General features: G+C 54.5%; 1 protein-coding gene across 5 annotated transcripts in view; it reads left to right on the top strand.

Moving 5' to 3' along the window:
* The window catches only part of LOC144954211 (uncharacterized), a 31,164-nt gene that overhangs the window by 1,506 nt on the left and 13,012 nt on the right, over positions 1–16,646 (top strand). For 2 of the 5 annotated variants that reach the window (XM_078884768.1, XM_078884764.1), the window contains exon 2: positions 8,148–8,196. The gene's annotated coding sequence lies outside the window, so the exon portion shown is untranslated. Of the gene's footprint in view, positions 1–4,186; positions 4,222–4,688; positions 4,759–8,147; positions 8,197–16,646 lie in introns of those variants that run through there. The other 3 variants (XM_078884767.1, XM_078884765.1, XM_078884766.1) reach the window with 3 other exon arrangements.

Genomic DNA, 16,646 nt, shown 5'->3' with positions numbered 1-16,646 from the left:
TGAGTGTATGAGTGAGTGTGTGAGTGAGTGGGTGAGTGGGTGAGTGAGTGGGTGAGTGGGTGAGTGAGTGTATGAGTGTATGAGTGAGTGAGTGAGTGGGTGAGTGGGTGAGTGGTGAGTGAGTGGGTGAGTGAGTGGGTGAGTGGGTGAGTGTGTGGGTGAGTGAGTGGGTGAGTGGGTGAGTGAGTGGGTGAGTGGGTGAGTGAGTGGGTGAGTGGGTGAGTGAGTGGGTGAGTGGGTGAGTGTGTGGGTGAGTGAGTGGTGAGTGAGTGAGTGGGTGAGTGGGTGAGTGGTGAGTGAGTGGGTGAGTGAGTGGGTGAGTGGGTGAGTGTGTGGGTGAGTGAGTGGGTGAGTGGGTGAGTGAGTGGGTGAGTGGGTGAGTGAGTGGGTGAGTGGGTGAGTGAGTGGGTGAGTGGGTGAGTGTGTGGGTGAGTGAGTGAGTGAGTGGTGAGCGAGGCGCTGCTGCTATTAACAGCACTTGCCCCCTCGAGCCTTTGTCTTTGCACTGCGCGTACTGTACCCCGCCGTGTCCACAGGTTTAAGGCTGAGTCGACCCAGGGGAGAGTTTCCTGGACACCGCCGGGCGGAATAGAGACAGAGGCAAAGCTCCCCCAGGTAGCCTCAAGCAGGGCTGTAGGGGCAAGTGCTGAGACACAGACAAAGCTCCCCCAGGTAGCCTCTGGCAGGGCTGTAGGGGCAAGTGCTGAGACACAGACAAAGCTCCTCCAGGTAGCCTCTAGCAGGGCTGTAGGGGCAAGTGCTGAGACACAGACAAAGCTCCCCCAGGTAGCCTCTGGCAGGGCTGTAGGGACAAGTGCTGAGACACAGACAAAGCTCCTCCAGGTAGCCTCTAGCAGGGCTGTAGGGACAAGTGCTGAGACACAGACAAAGCTCCTCCAGGTAGCCTCTAGCAGGGCTGTAGGGGCAAGTGCTGAGACAGAGGCAAAGCTCCCCCAGGTAGCCTCTGGCAGGGCTGTAGGGGCAAGTGCTGAGACACAGACAAAGCTCCCCCAGGTAGCCTCTAGCAGGGATGTAGGAGCAAGTGCTGAGACACAGACAGGGCTCCCCCAGGTAGCCTCTGGCAGGGCTGTAGGGGCAAGTGCTGAGACACAGACAAAGCTCCCCCAGGTAGCCTCTAGCAGGGCTGTAGGGGCAAGTGCTGAGACACAGACAAAGCTCCCCCAGGTAGCCTCTAGCAGGGCTGTAGGGGCACACACACTCACCCCCACACACACACCTACACACTCACACACACTACACACACACACCTACACACACTCACCCCCACTCACACCTACACACACTACACACACACCTACACACACTACACTACACACTACACACACACACCTACACACACTTACCCCCACTCACACCTACACATACTACACACACACACCTACACACACACACTCACACACACCCCCACTCACACCTACACACACACACTACACACACTACACACACACACCTACAGACACACACATCAACACACACACTCAAACCTACAGACACACACACACACACCTACACACACTCACCCCCACACACCCTCACACACACACCCACACCTACACACATCCACACTCACACCCACACCTACACTCACACACACACTCACCCCACACTTACACACCTACACACACACACCTACACACTCACCCCTACACACTCACACACACTTACACACCTACACACTATACACACACACCTACACACACACTCACACACCTACAGACACACACATCAACACACACACTCACACCTACACACACTACACACACACACCTACACACACACACACACCTACACACACACACTCACACACACCCCCACACCCCCACACACACCCCCACACACCCACACACTCACACACACACCCACTACACTCACACACACACACCTACACACACTCACCCCCACACACACCTACACACACACACACAGTCACTCACACACACCCCCACACCCCCACACACCTACACACCTACACACACACACACCCACACACACACACAGTCACACACACACACACAGTCACTCACACACAGTCACACACACACAGTCACACACACACAGTCACACACATAGTCACACACACACACAGTCACACACGTAGTCACACACACAGTCACTCACACACACAGACACACACACCCACTACACACACTCACACACACTCACACACACACACACACCTACACACACTCACCCCCACACACCCACACACCTACACACACCGCCTACAGACACACACACACACACTACACACACTCACCCCCACACACCTACACACACCGCCTACAGACACACACACACACTCACACACACACCTACACACACTCATCCCCACACACCCACACACCTACACACACACACACCTACACACACCGCCTACAGACACACACACACACACACCTACACACACACACACCCACACACCTACACACACCGCCTACAGACACACACACACACACACCTACACACACACACACCCACACACCTACACACACCGCCTACAGACACACACACACACACACCTACACACACTCACCCCCACACACCCACACACCTACACACACACACACCTACACACACCGCCTACAGACACACACACACCTACACACACTCACCCCCACACACCCACACACCTACACACACACACACCTACACACACCGCCTACAGACACACACACACACACTCACACACACACACCCACACACCTACACACACCGCCTACAGACACACACACACACACACCTACACACACACACACCCACACACCTACACACACCGCCTACAGACACACACACACACACACCTACACACACACACACCCACACACCTACACACACCGCCTACAGACACACACACACACACTCACACACACACACCCACACACCTACACACACCGCCTACAGACACACACACACACACACCTACACACACACACACCTACACACCTACACACACCGCCTACAGACACACACACACACACACCTACACACACACACACCCACACACCTACACACACCGCCTACAGACACACACACACACACTCACACACACACACCCACACACCTACACACACCGCCTACAGACACACACACACACACACCTACACACACACACACCCACACACCTACACACACCGCCTACAGACACACACACACACACACCTACACACACACACACCCACACACCCACACACCTACACACACACACACCTACACACACCGCCTACAGACACACACACACACACTCACACACACACACCCACACACCTACACACACCGCCTACAGACACACACACACACACACCTACACACACACACACCCACACACCTACACACACCGCCTACAGACACACACACACACACACCTACACACACTCACCCCCACACACCCACACACCTACACACCCACACACCTACACACACCGCCTACAGACACACACACACACACACCTACACACACACACACCCACACACCTACACACACCGCCTACAGACACACACACACACACACCTACACACACACACACCCACACACCTACACACACCGCCTACAGACACACACACACACTCACACACACACCCACTACACACACACACCTACACACACACACCTACACACACTCACACACACACCCACTACACACACACACCCACACACACTCATCCCCACACCCTCACGACTGGGTGTGGTCTGGGCGAGTCCGTCTCAGCGACAGGCGGATTCCTACCGCGAGGTGTCACTTCGGCTGCCTGTGACAGCGACACTGTGCAGGCAGCAAGGCCGTGCGGTGACTACGTGAGTGACTGTGTGTCACTGTGTGTGTGTGTGTGACTGTGTGTGTGTGAGTGAGTGACTGTGTGTGTGTCTGTGTGTGTGTGTAGGTGTGTGTGACTGTGTGTGTGACTGTGTGTGTGTAGGTGTGTGTGTGTGACTGTGTGTGTGTGAGTGACTGTGTGTGTGTCTGTGTGTGTGTGTAGGTGTGTGTGTGTAGGTGTGTGTGTGTGTCTGTGTATGTGTGTAGGTGTGTGTGTCTGTGAGTGTGTGTAGGTGTGTGTGTGTGACTGTGTGTGTGTGTGTAGGTGTGTGTGTGTGTGACTGTGTGTGTGTGACTGTGTGTAGGTGTGTGTGTGACACCGCGTGGTGTCGCTTCGGCTGCCTGTGACAGCGACACTGTGCAGGCAGCAAGGCCGTGCGGTGACTACGTGTGTGACTGTGTGTGTGTGTGTGTGACTGTGTGTGTGTGTGTAGGTGTGTGTGTGTGTGTAGGTGTGTGTGTGTGTGAGTGACTGTGTGTGTGTGAGTGAGTGACTGTGTGTGTGTCTGTGTGTGTGTGTAGGTGTGTGTGAGTGACTGTGTGTGACTGTGTGTGTGTGTAGGTGTGTGTGTGTGACTGTGTGTGTGAGTGACTGTGTGTGTGTGTGAGTGACTGTGTGCGTGTGACTGTGTGACTGTGTGTGAGTGACTGTGTGTGTGTCTGTGTGTGTGTGTAGGTGTGTGTGTGTCTGTGTGTGTGTGTAGGTGTGTGTGTGTGTAGGTGTGTGTGTAGGTGTGTGTGTGTGTCTGTGTGTGTGTCTGTGTGTGTGTGTGTCTGTGTGTGTGTCTGTGTGTGTGTGTCTGTGTGTGTGTGTGTCTGTGTGTGTGTAGGTGTGTGTGTAGGTGTGTGTGTGACACCGCGAGGTGTCGCTGCGGCTGCCTGTGACAGCGACACTGTGCAGGCAGCAAGGCCGTGCGGTGACTACGTGAGTGACTGTGTGTGTGTGTGACTGTGTGTGTGTGCCTGTGTGTGTGTGTGACTGTGTGTGTGTGACTGTGTGTGTGTGTGTAGGTGTGTGTGACTGTGTGACTGTGTGTGAGTGACTGTGTGTGTGTGTGACTGTGTGTGTGACTGTGTGTGTGTGACTGTGTGTGTGACTGTGTGTGTGTGACTGTGTGTGTGTGACTGTGTGTGTGTGTGTAGGTGTGTGTGACTGTGTGACTGTGTGTGAGTGACTGTGTGTGTGTGTGACTGTGTGTGTGACTGTGTGTGTGTGACTGTGTGTGTGACTGTGTGTGTGTGACTGTGTGTGTGTGACTGTGTGTGTGTGTGTAGGTGTGTGTGACTGTGTGACTGTGTGTGAGTGACTGTGTGTGTGTGTGTCTGTGTATGTGTGTGACTGTGTGTGTGTGACTGTGTGTGTGTGTAGGTGTGTGTGTGTGTCTGTGTATGTGTGTGACTGTGTGTGTGTGTGACTGTGTATGTGTGTGTAGGTGTGTGTGTGTGTGTAGGTGTGTGTGTGTAGGTGTGTGTGAGTGACTGTGTGTGTGTGTAGGTGTGTGTGAGTGACTGTGTGTGTGTGTGTGAGTGACTGTGTGTGTGTGTGTCTGTGTATGTGTGTAGGTGTGTGTGTGACTGTGTGTGTGTGTGTGTGTAGGTGTGTGTGTGTGTGAGTGACTGTGCGTGTGTGAGTGACTGTGTGTGTGTCTGTGTGTGTGTGTAGGTGTGTGTGAGTGACTGTGTGTGTGTGAGTGACTGTGTGTGTGTGACTGTGTGTGTGTGTGTGTGTGACTGTGTGTGTGACTGTGTGACTGTGTGACTGTGTGTGTAGGTGTGTGACTGTGTGACTGTGTGTGACTGTGTGTGTGTAGGTGTGTGACTGTGTGTGTGACTGTGTGTGTGACTGCGTGTGTGACTGTGTGTGACTGTGTGTGTGACTGTGTGACTGTGTGTGACTGTGTGTGTGTAGGTGTGTGACTGTGTGTGTGTGACTGTGTGTGTGACTGCGTGTGTGACTGTGTGTGACTGTGTGTGTGACTGTGTGACTGTGTGTGTGACTGTGTGTGACTGTGTGTGTGACTGTGTGTGCGTCTGTGTGTGACTGTGTGTGTGTATGTGTGTGTGAGACTCCGTGTGTGTGTGTAGGTGTGTGTGTGTGTGTGACTGTGTGTGTGTAGGTGTGTGACTGTGTGTGTGTGACTGTGTGTGTGACTGCGTGTGTGACTGTGTGTGACTGTGTGTGTGACTGTGTGACTGTGTGTGACTGTGTGTGTGACTGTGTGTGACTGTGTGTGTGACTGTGTGTGACTGTGTGTGCGTCTGTGTGTGACTGTGTGTGTGTATGTGTGTGTGAGACTCCGTGTGTGTGTGTAGGTGTGTGTGTGACTGTGTGTGTGTAGGTGTGTGACTGTGTGTGTGAGTGTGTAGGTGTGAGTGGGGGTGAGTGTGGGGGTGTGTGTGTGAGTGTGTGTGTCTCCGTGTGTGAGACTGTGTGTGTGTGACTGTGTGTGACTGTGTGTGACAACGTGTGTGTGTGACTGTGTGTGTGACTGTGTGTGTGTGTGTGTGCATTGTGTGGTGTGTGTGTAGTGTGTGTAGTGTGTGTGTAGTTTGTGTAGTGTGTGTATAGTGTGTGTAGTGTGTGTGTAGTGTGTGTGTAGTGTGTGTGTAGTTTGTGTAGTGTGTGTATAGTTTGTGTAGTGTGTGTGTAGTGTGTGTGTAGTGTGTGTAGTGTGTGTATAGTGTGTGTGTAGTGTGTGTAGTGTGTGTGTAGTTTGTGTAGTGTGTGTGTAGTGTGTGTAGTGTGTGTATAGTGTGTGTGTAGTGTGTGTAGTGTGTGTGTAGGGTGTGTGTAGGTGTGTGTGTATAGTGTGTAGTGTGTGTGTAGTCTGTGTAGTGTGTGTGTGTCTGTGAGTGTGTGTGAGTGTGTGTCTGTGGGTGTGTGGTGTGTGTCTGTGGGTGTGTGTGGGTGGGGTGTGTGTGTCTGTGTGTGTCTGTGGGTGTGGTGTGTAAGGGTGTGTGTCTGTGTGTGTGTGTCTGTGGGGGTGTGTGGGTGGGGTGTGTGTGGGGTGTGTGTGTTTGTGTGAGGGTGGGTGTGTCTGTGGGTGTGTGTGTGGGTGTGTGTGTGGATGGGGTGTGTGTGTGGGTGGGGTGGGTGTGTGTCTGTGGGTGTGTGTGGTGTGGGTGTGTGTGGGCGTGTGTGTGTCTCTGTGTGTGGTGTGTGTGTGTGGGTGGGGTGTGTCTCTGTGTGTGTGTCTCTGTGTGTGTGGGTGTGTGTGGGTGGGGTGTGTGTGTAGTGTGTGTGTCTCTGTGTGTGTGGGTGTGTGTGGGTGGGGTGTGTGTGTAGTGTGTGTGTCTGTAGGAGTGGGTGTGTGTGTCTGTGTGTGGGTGGGGTGTGTGTGTAGGTGTGTGTGTGGGGTGTGTCTCTGTGTGTGTGTCTCTGTGTGTGTGGGTGTGTGTGGGTGGGGTGTGTGTGTAGTGTGTGTGTCTGTAGGAGTGGGTGTGTGTGTTTGTGTGTGGGTGGGGTGTGTGTGTGGGTGTGTGTGGGTGTGTGTGGGTGGGGTGTGTGTGTAGTGTGTGTGTCTGTAGGAGTGGGTGTGTGTGTCTGTGTGTGGGTGGGGTGTGTGTGTAGGTGTGTGTGTGGGGTGTGTCTCTGTGTGTGTGTCTCTGTGTGTGTGGGTGTGTGTGGGTGGGGTGTGTGTGTAGTGTGTGTGTCTGTAGGAGTGGGTGTGTGTGTTTGTGTGTGGGTGGGGTGTGTGTGTGGGTGTGTGTGGGTGTGTGTGGGTGGGGTGTGTGTGTAGTGTGTGTGTCTGTAGGAGTGGGTGTGTGTGTCTGTGTGTGGGTGGGGTGTGTGTGTAGGTGTGTGTGTGGGGTGTGTCTCTGTGTGTGTGTCTCTGTGTGTGGGTGTGTGTGGGTGGGGTGTGTGTGTGGGTGTGTGTGGGTGTGTGTGGGTGGGGTGTGTGTGTAGAGTGTGTGTCTGTAGGAGTGGGTGTGTGTGTCTGTGTGTGGGTGGGGTGTGTGTGTAGGTGTGTGTGGGTGTGTGTGTCTGTGTGTGGGTGGGGTGTGTGTGTAGGTGTGTGTGGGTGTGTGTGTCTGTGTGTGGGTGGGGTGTGTGTGTAGGTGTGTGTGGGTGTGTGTGTCTGTGTGTGGGTGGGGTGTGTGTGTAGGTGTGTGTGGGTGTGTGTGTCTGTGTGTGGGTGGGGTGTGTGTGTAGGTGTGTGTGGGCGTGTGTGTCTGTGTGTGGGTGGGGTGTGTCTCTGTGTGTGTGTCTCTGTGTATGTGGGTGTGTGTCTGTGTGTGGGTGGGGTGTGTGTGGGTGTGTGTGGGTGTGTCTCTGTGTTAATATCGCTTCGTATCCACCACTCCCCACCGCAGTGCGACTTGGACATCAGCAGCAGCAGACGCTGAGAAAGAGATACGGCTGGTAAATACACTCACTCATTCATTCACTCACTCATTCACTCACTCATTCACTCACTCATTCATTCACTCACTCATTCACTCACTCATTCACTCACTCATTCATTCACTGATTCACTCACTCATTCACTCACTCATTCACTCACTCATTCATTCACTCACTCATTCACTCACTCATTCATTCACTCACTCATTCACTCACTCATTCACTCACTCATTCATTCACTGATTCACTCACTCACTTATTCACTCACTCATTCACTCACTCGCTCATTCACTCACTCGCTCATTCACTCACTAAGTCATTCGCTCATTCATTCACTTATTCACTCACTCTCTCACTCACTCATTCACTCACTCGCTCATACACTCACTCATTCACTAATACACTCACTCATACACTCAGCCATACACACACTCACTTACTCATACACTCATTCACTCACTCACACACTCACTCATACACTCACTCATACACTCACTCATACACTCACTCATACACTCACTCACTCATACACTCACTCATGCACTCACTCACTCACTCATACACTCATACACTCACTCACACACTCACTCACTCATACACTCACTCATGCACTCACTCACTCATACACTCACTCACTCATACACTCACTCACTCACTCACAAAGACAAAGCTCCCCAGGTAGAGTCAAGCAGGGCTGTAGGGGCAAGTGCTGAGACAGAGACAAAGCTCCCCCAGGTAGCCTCTAGCAGGGCTGCAGGGGCAAGTGCTGAGACACAGACAAAGCTCCCCCAGGTAGCCTCTAGCAGGGCTGTAGGGACAAGTGCTGAGACACAGACAAAGCTCCCCCAGGTAGCCTCTAGCAGGGCTGCAGGGGCAAGTGCTGAGACACAGACAAAGCTCCCCCAGGTAGCCTCTAGCAGGGCTGCAGGGACAAGTGCTGAGACACAGACAAAGCTCCCCCAGGTAGCCTCTAGCAGGGCTGCAGGGGCAAGTGCTGAGACACAGACAAAGCTCCCCCAGGTAGCCTCTAGCAGGGCTGTAGGGGCACACACACTCACACACACTCCACCACTGGTACCAGGTCACTCATTTGAGGCTGAGTCGACCTAGGGGAGGCCCAGGACACACCCTCTCACACTGTCTCACACGCCAGTGTTACTTTGACGTCTGAGTGCTATAATAATTATATGTTTGGGTTGGTCAGTGCGTGGGTGTGTGGGTGAGTGGGTGAGTGAGTAGGTGAGTGAGTGAGTGGGTGAGTGAGTGGGTGGGTGAGTGAGTGAGTGAGTTGGTGAGTGAGTGAGTGGGTGAGTGAGTGGGTGGGTGAGTGAGTGAGTTGGTGAGTGAGTGGGTGTGTGAGTGAGTGGGTGAGTGGGTGAGTGAGTGAGTAGGTGAGTGTGTAGGTAAGTGAGTGAGTGGGTGAGTGAGTGGGTGAGTGAGTGAGTAGGTGAGTGTGTAGGTAAGTGAGTGAGTGGGTGAGTGAGTGGGTGAGTGGGTGAGTGAGTGGGTGAGTGGGTGAGTGAGTTTGTGAGTGAGTAGGTGAGTGGGTGGGTGAGTGAGTTGGTGAGTGGGTGAGTGGGTGGGTGGGTGCGTGGGTGGGTGAGTGAGTGAGTTGGTGAGTGGGTGAGTGAGTGGGTGAGTGGGTGAGTGAATTGGTGAGTGGGTGGGTGAGTGAGTTGGTGAGTGGGTGGGTGGGTGCGTGGGTGTGTGAGTGAGTGGGTGAGTGAATGTGTGAGTGAGTAGGTGAATGTGTAGGCGAGTGTGTAGGTGAGTGAGTGAGTGACTGGGTGAGTGAGTGAGTGAGTAGGTGAGTGAGTGGGTGAGTGAGTGAGTGAGTAAGTGAGTAGATGGGTGAGTGTGTAGGTGAGTGAGTGACTGAGTGGGTGAGTAGGTGAGTGGGTGAGTGAGTAAGTGAGTGTGTAGGCGAGTGTGTAGGTGAGTGAGTGTGTGAGTGAGTGAGTTGGTGAGTGCATGTGTGAGTGAGTAGATGGGTGAGTGGGTAAGTGAGTGTGTAGGTGAGTGAGTGACTGAGTGGGTGAGTAGGTGAGTGAGTAGGTGAGTGAGTGACTGAGTGGGTGAGTAGGTGAGTGAGTAGATCGGTGAGTGTGTAGGTGAGTGAGTGACTGAGTGGGTGAGTAGGTGAGTGAGTAGATGGGTGAGTGTGTAGGTGAGTGAGTGACTGAGTGGGTGAGTAGGTGAGTGGGTGAGTGAGTAAGTGAGTAGATGGGTGAGTGTGTAGGTGAGTGAGTGACTGAGTGGGTGAGTAGGTGAGTGGGTGAGTGAGTAAGTGAGTAGATGGGTGAGTGTGTAGGTGAGTGAGTGACTGAGTGGGTGAGTAGGTGAGTGAGTGAGTGAGTTGGCGAGTGGGTCAGTAACCACCCAAACGCGTTGCCCATTTGCTGCTCACACAAAACTGCCTCTGGGCAACATGCAACGCCACCCAGCAATGAATGCTCACCACACCCTCACCACACCCTCACCACACCCTCACCACACCCTCACCATCACCACACCCTCACCACACCCTCACCACACCCTCACCATCACCCTCACCACACCCTCACCACACCCTCACCATCACCACACCCTCACCCTCACCACACCCTCACCACACCCTCACCACACCCTCACCATCACCCTCACCATCACCCTCACCACACCCTCACCATCACCCTCACCACACCCTCACCATCACCCTCACCACACCCTCACCACACCCTCACCACACCCTCACCATCACCCTCACCACACCCTCACCACACCATCACCACACCATCACCATCACCACACCCTCACCATCACCATCACCACACCCTCACCCTCACCACACCATCACCACACCCTCACCATCACCACACCCTCACCATCACCACACCCTCACCATCACCACACCATCACCATCACCACACCCTCACCATCACCACACCCTCACCCTCACCATCACCCTCACCACACCCTCACCATCACCACACCATCACCACACCCTCACCACACCCTCACCATCACCCTCACCACACCCTCACCACACCCTCACCACACCATCACCATCACCACACCCTCACCATCACCATCACCACACCCTCACCCTCACCACACCATCACCACACCCTCACCATCACCACACCCTCACCATCACCACACCATCACCATCACCACACCCTCACCACACCCTCACCATCACCACACCATCACCATCACCCTCACCATCACCACACCCTCACCACACCATCACCCTCACCCTCACCACACCCTCACCACACCCTCACCACACCATCACCCTCACCACACCCTCACCACACCCTCACCCTCACCATCACCATCACCCTCACCACACCCTCACCCTCACCATCACCACACCCTCACCATCACCACACCATCACCACACCATCACCACACCCTCACCACACCCTCACCACACCCTCACCACACCCTCACCCTCACCATCACCACACCCTCACCACACCCTCACCATAACCACACCCTCACCACACCCTCACCATCACCCTCACCACACCCTCACCACACCCTCACCACACCCTCACCACACCCTCACCATCACCCTCACCACACCCTCACCACACCATCACCACACCATCACCATCACCACACCCTCACCATCACCACACCCTAACCCTCACCACACCCTCACCATCACCACACCCTCACCATCACCACACCATCACCATCACCACACCCTCACCATCACCACACCATCACCATCACCCTCACCACACCCTCACCATCACCACACCATCACCACACCCTCACCACACCCTCACCATCACCCTCACCACACCCTCACCACACCCTCACCACACCCTCACCACACCCTCACCACACCATCACCACACCCTCACCATCACCATCACCACACCCTCACCCTCACCACACCATCACCACACCCTCACCATCACCACACCCTCACCATCACCACACCCTCACCATCACCACACCATCACCATCACCACACCCTCACCACACCATCACCCTCACCATCACCACACCCTCACCACACCATCACCCTCACCCTCACCACACCCTCACCACACCATCACCCTCACCACACCCTCACCACACCCTCACCATCACCATCACCCTCACCACACCCTCACCCTCACCACACCCTCACCCTCACCACACCCTCACCACACCCTCACCATCACCACACCATCACCACACCATCACCACACCATCACCACACCCTCACCACACCCTCACCACACCCTCACCACACCCTCACCATGGGTCCTGTTTAAGTTCCTGCTGATTTACCAGCGAATTGGTAGACCGGATAAGCCGTGGTGCAGGTGGACCACTTTGAATTGGTAAACTGGATAAGCATTGATAACTATGAATTGGTAGATCGGATAAGTTGCGAGTACTTTGAATTGGTAGACCGGATAAGTTGCGAGTACTTGGAATTGGTAGACCGGATAAGCCGTGGCAGTGGACCACTTTGAATTGGTAGACCGGATAAGCCGTGGTGGTGGACCACTTTGAATTGGTAGACCGGATAAGCCGTGGCGGGGGACCACTTTGAATTGGTAGACCGGATAAGCCGTGGCGGTGGACCATTTTGAATTGGTAGACCGGATAAGCAATGATCGGATAAGCTACGGGTACTTGGAATTGGTAGATCGGATAAGTTGGGAGTACTTGGAATTGGTAGACAGGATAAGCCACGGATGATTGGAATTGGTAGATTAGATAAGTTGTGCGTACTTTGAATTGTTAGACCGGATAAGCTAACGGTACTTTGAATTGGTAGATCGGATAAGCTACGGGTACTTTGAATTGGTAGATGGGATAAGCGAAGCCTGTCTCTGGGGTGGGGCGTGGTGGGTCACGTGACTTGCCTGCGCCCCGGGCGATGACGTCACTGCTCACACCGGAGTAGCCGGTAATGCACATTTACAAAGTGCACCCCATTAACACAGTGCACCCATTCACACAAATTGCACACATTTACAAAGTGCACCCATTTACATAGTGCACCCAATCACACACAGTGCACCCATTCACACAAATTGCACACATTTACATAGTGCACCCAATGAGACGTCGTGCACGCCACTTTTGCAATGGCTCCACCACCACCACCACCACCCCCACCACCCCCACCACCACCACCCCCACCATCACCACCCCCACCACCACCACCACCACCCCCACCACCACCACCACCCCCACCACCACCACCCCCACCACCACCACCCCCCACCATCACCACCCCCACCACCACCACCACCACCACCCCCACCACCCCCACCACCACCCCCACCACCACCACCACCCCCACCACCACCACCACCACCCCCACCACCACCCCTACCCCCACCACCACCCCCCCCACCACCCCCCCCACCACCACCACCACCCCCACCACCACCACCACCACCCCCACCACCACCGCCACCACCCCCACCACCACCACCCCCACCACCACCCCCACCACCACCACCACCACCCCCACCACCACCATCACCACCCCCACCACCACCACCACCACCCCCACCACCATCACCACCACCACCACCCCCACCACCACCACCACCCCCACCACCACCCCCACCACCACCACCCCCACCACCACCCCCCCCACCACCACCACCACCCCCCACCACCACCCCCCCCACCACCCCCCCCACCACCACCACCACCCCCACCACCACCACCCCCACCACCACCCCCACCCCCACCACCACCCCCACCACCACCACCACCACCCCCACCACCACCACCACCCCCACCACCACCACCACCCCCACCACCACCACCCCCACCACCACCCCCACCACCACCACCACCACCACCCCCACCACCACCACCCCCACCACCACCCCCACCACCACCACCACCCCCACCACCACCACCACCCCCACCACCACCACTGCTGTCTTTCCGACACACCTGTTCTTCACCTGAGGACGGCTGCTTGCGTTGTGGCCGAAACGTCGTCAGAATTATTTTATTATGTTTAATTTTTATTATTTCATAATTAAAAAAAAAACATAATAAAATGCGAGAATTGCGTTTTATTATGTTTTATTTATTTCATTATTCTTTTATTTCCCTTTCTGCGTGATGGCTTTACCGAAAGAACCGAGAAGATGAATCCCTGCAGTCACGAAAGCTTTAAATCGAAATTTTATTATGTTTTATTTTTATAATTTTATTATGTTTTCTTATTTTATTATTTTTTATTATTTTGGTTTATTTTTTATTATTTATTATGTTTTATTTTTATTATTTTATTATTTGAATCGAAACAAATTCCACCGCCACCGTTAACACGCGCGCCGACTGATGCTTTCATTGTTTTGCGATAACCCCGGGCGAGGCAAACACAAGATAAGATGAGAGGTCACGCAGCCGTCCAGCGCGCCAATTATCATCGTGTACCCATTTTACACAGCGACACGTCGGGTGGTGAGTCTGTGGGTCTCTGTGTGGTGAGTCTGTGGGTCTCTGTGGTGAGTCTGTGGGTCTCTGTGTGGTGAGTCTGTGGGTCTCTGTGGTGAGTCTGTGGGTCTCTGTGGTGAGTCTGTGGGTCTCTGTGGTGAGTCTGTGGGTCTCTGTGTGGTGAGTCTGTGGGTCTCTGTGGTGAGTCTGTGGGTCTCTGTGTGGTGAGTCTGTGGGTCTCTGTGGTGAGTCTGTTGGTCTCTGTGAGGTGGTGGTGAGTCTGTGGGTCTCTGTGGTGAGTCTGTGGGTCTCTGTGGTGAGTCTGTGGGTCTCTGTGGTGAGTCTGTGGGTCTCTGTGGTGAGTCTGTGGGTCTCTGTGTGGTGAGTCTGTGGGTCTCTGTGGTGAGTCTGTGGGTCTCTGTGTGGTGGTGAGTCTGTGGGTCTCTGTGTGGTGGTGAGTCTGTGGGTCTCTGTGTGGTGAGTCTGTGGGTCTCTGTGGTGAGTCTGTGGGTCTCTGTGGTGAGTCTGTGGGTCTCTGTGAGGTGGTGGTGAGTCTGTGGGTCTCTGTGGTGAGTCTGTGGGTCTCTGTGTGGTGAGTCTGTGGGTCTCTGTGGTGAGTCTGTGGGTCTCTGTGTGGTGAGTCTGTGGGTCTCTGTGGTGAGTCTGTGGGTCTCTGTGTGGTGAGTCTGTGGGTCTCTGTGGTGAGTCTGTGGGTCTCTGTGTGGTGAGTCTGTGGGTCTCTGTGGTGAGTCTGTGGGTCTCTGTGTGGTGAGTCTGTGGGTCTCTGTGGTGAGTCTGTGGGTCTCTGTGTGATGAGTCTGTGGGTCTCTGTGGTGAGTCTGTGGGTCTCTGTGGTGAGTCTGTGGGTCTCTGTGTGATGAGTCTGTGGGTCTCTGTGGTGAGTCTGTGGGTCTCTGTGGTGAGTCTGTGGGTCTCTGTGGTGAGTCTGTGGGTCTCTGTGTGGTGAGTCTGTGGGTCTCTGTGGTGAGTCTGTGGGTCTCTGTGTGATGAGTCTGTGGGTCTCTGTGGTGAGTCTGTGGGTCTCTGTGGTGAGTCTGTGGGTCTCTGTGTGATGAGTCTGTGGGTCTCTGTGGTGAGTCTGTGGGTCTCTGTGTGATGAGTCTGTGGGTCTCTGTGGTGAGTCTGTGGGTCTCTGTGGTGAGTCTGTGGGTCTCTGTGGTGAGTCTGTGGGTCTCTGTGTGGTGAGTCTGTGGGTCTCTGTGGTGAGTCTGTGGGTCTCTGTGGTGAGTCTGTGGGTCTCTGTGTGGTGAGTCTGTGGGTCTCTGTGGTGAGTCTGTGGGTCTCTGTGTGATGAGTCTGTGGGTCTCTGTGTGGTGAGTCTGTGGGTCTCTGTGGTGAGTCTGTGGGTCTCTGTGGTGAGTCTGTGGGTCTCTGTGTGGTGAGTCTGTGGGTCTCTGTGGTGAGTCTGTGGGTCTCTGTGTGATGAGTCTGTGGGTCTCTGTGGTGAGTCTGTGGGTCTCTGTGGTGAGTCTGTGGGTCTCTGTGGTGAGTCTGTGGGTCTCTGTGTGGTGAGTCTGTGGGTCTCTGTGGTGAGTCTGTGGGTCTCTGTGTGATGAGTCTGTGGGTCTCTGTGGTGAGTCTGTGGGTCTCTGTGGTGAGTCTGTGGGTCTCTGTGGTGAGTCTGTGGGTCTCTGTGTGATGAGTCTGTGGGTCTCTGTGGTGAGTCTGTGGGTCTCTGTGGTGAGTCTGTGGGTCTCTGTGGTGAGTCTGTGGGTCTCTGTGTGGTGAGTCTGTGGGTCTCTGTGGTGAGTCTGTGGGTCTCTGTGTGGTGAGTCTGTGGGTCTCTGTGGTGAGTCTGTGGGTCTCTGTGAGGTGGTGGTGAGTCTGTGGGTCTCTGTGTGGTGAGTCTGTGGGTCTCTGTGAGGTGGTGGTGAGTCTGTGGGTCTCTGTGTGGTGAGTCTGTGGGTCTCTGTGAGGTGGTGGTGAGTCTGTGGGTCTCTGTGTGGTGAGTCTGTGGGTCTCTGTGGTGAGTCTGTGGGTCTCTGTGAGGTGGTGGTGAGTCTATGGGTCTCTGTGTGGTGAGTCTATGGGTCTCTGTGTGGTGG

Source organism: Lampetra fluviatilis, unplaced genomic scaffold, assembly GCF_964198595.1.
Source record: "Lampetra fluviatilis unplaced genomic scaffold, kcLamFluv1.1 SCAFFOLD_274, whole genome shotgun sequence".
NCBI lineage: Eukaryota > Metazoa > Chordata > Hyperoartia > Petromyzontiformes > Petromyzontidae > Lampetra > Lampetra fluviatilis.
The sequence above is the reverse complement of the archived record's forward strand: the minus strand, read 5'-3'. Positions and strand labels throughout refer to the sequence as shown.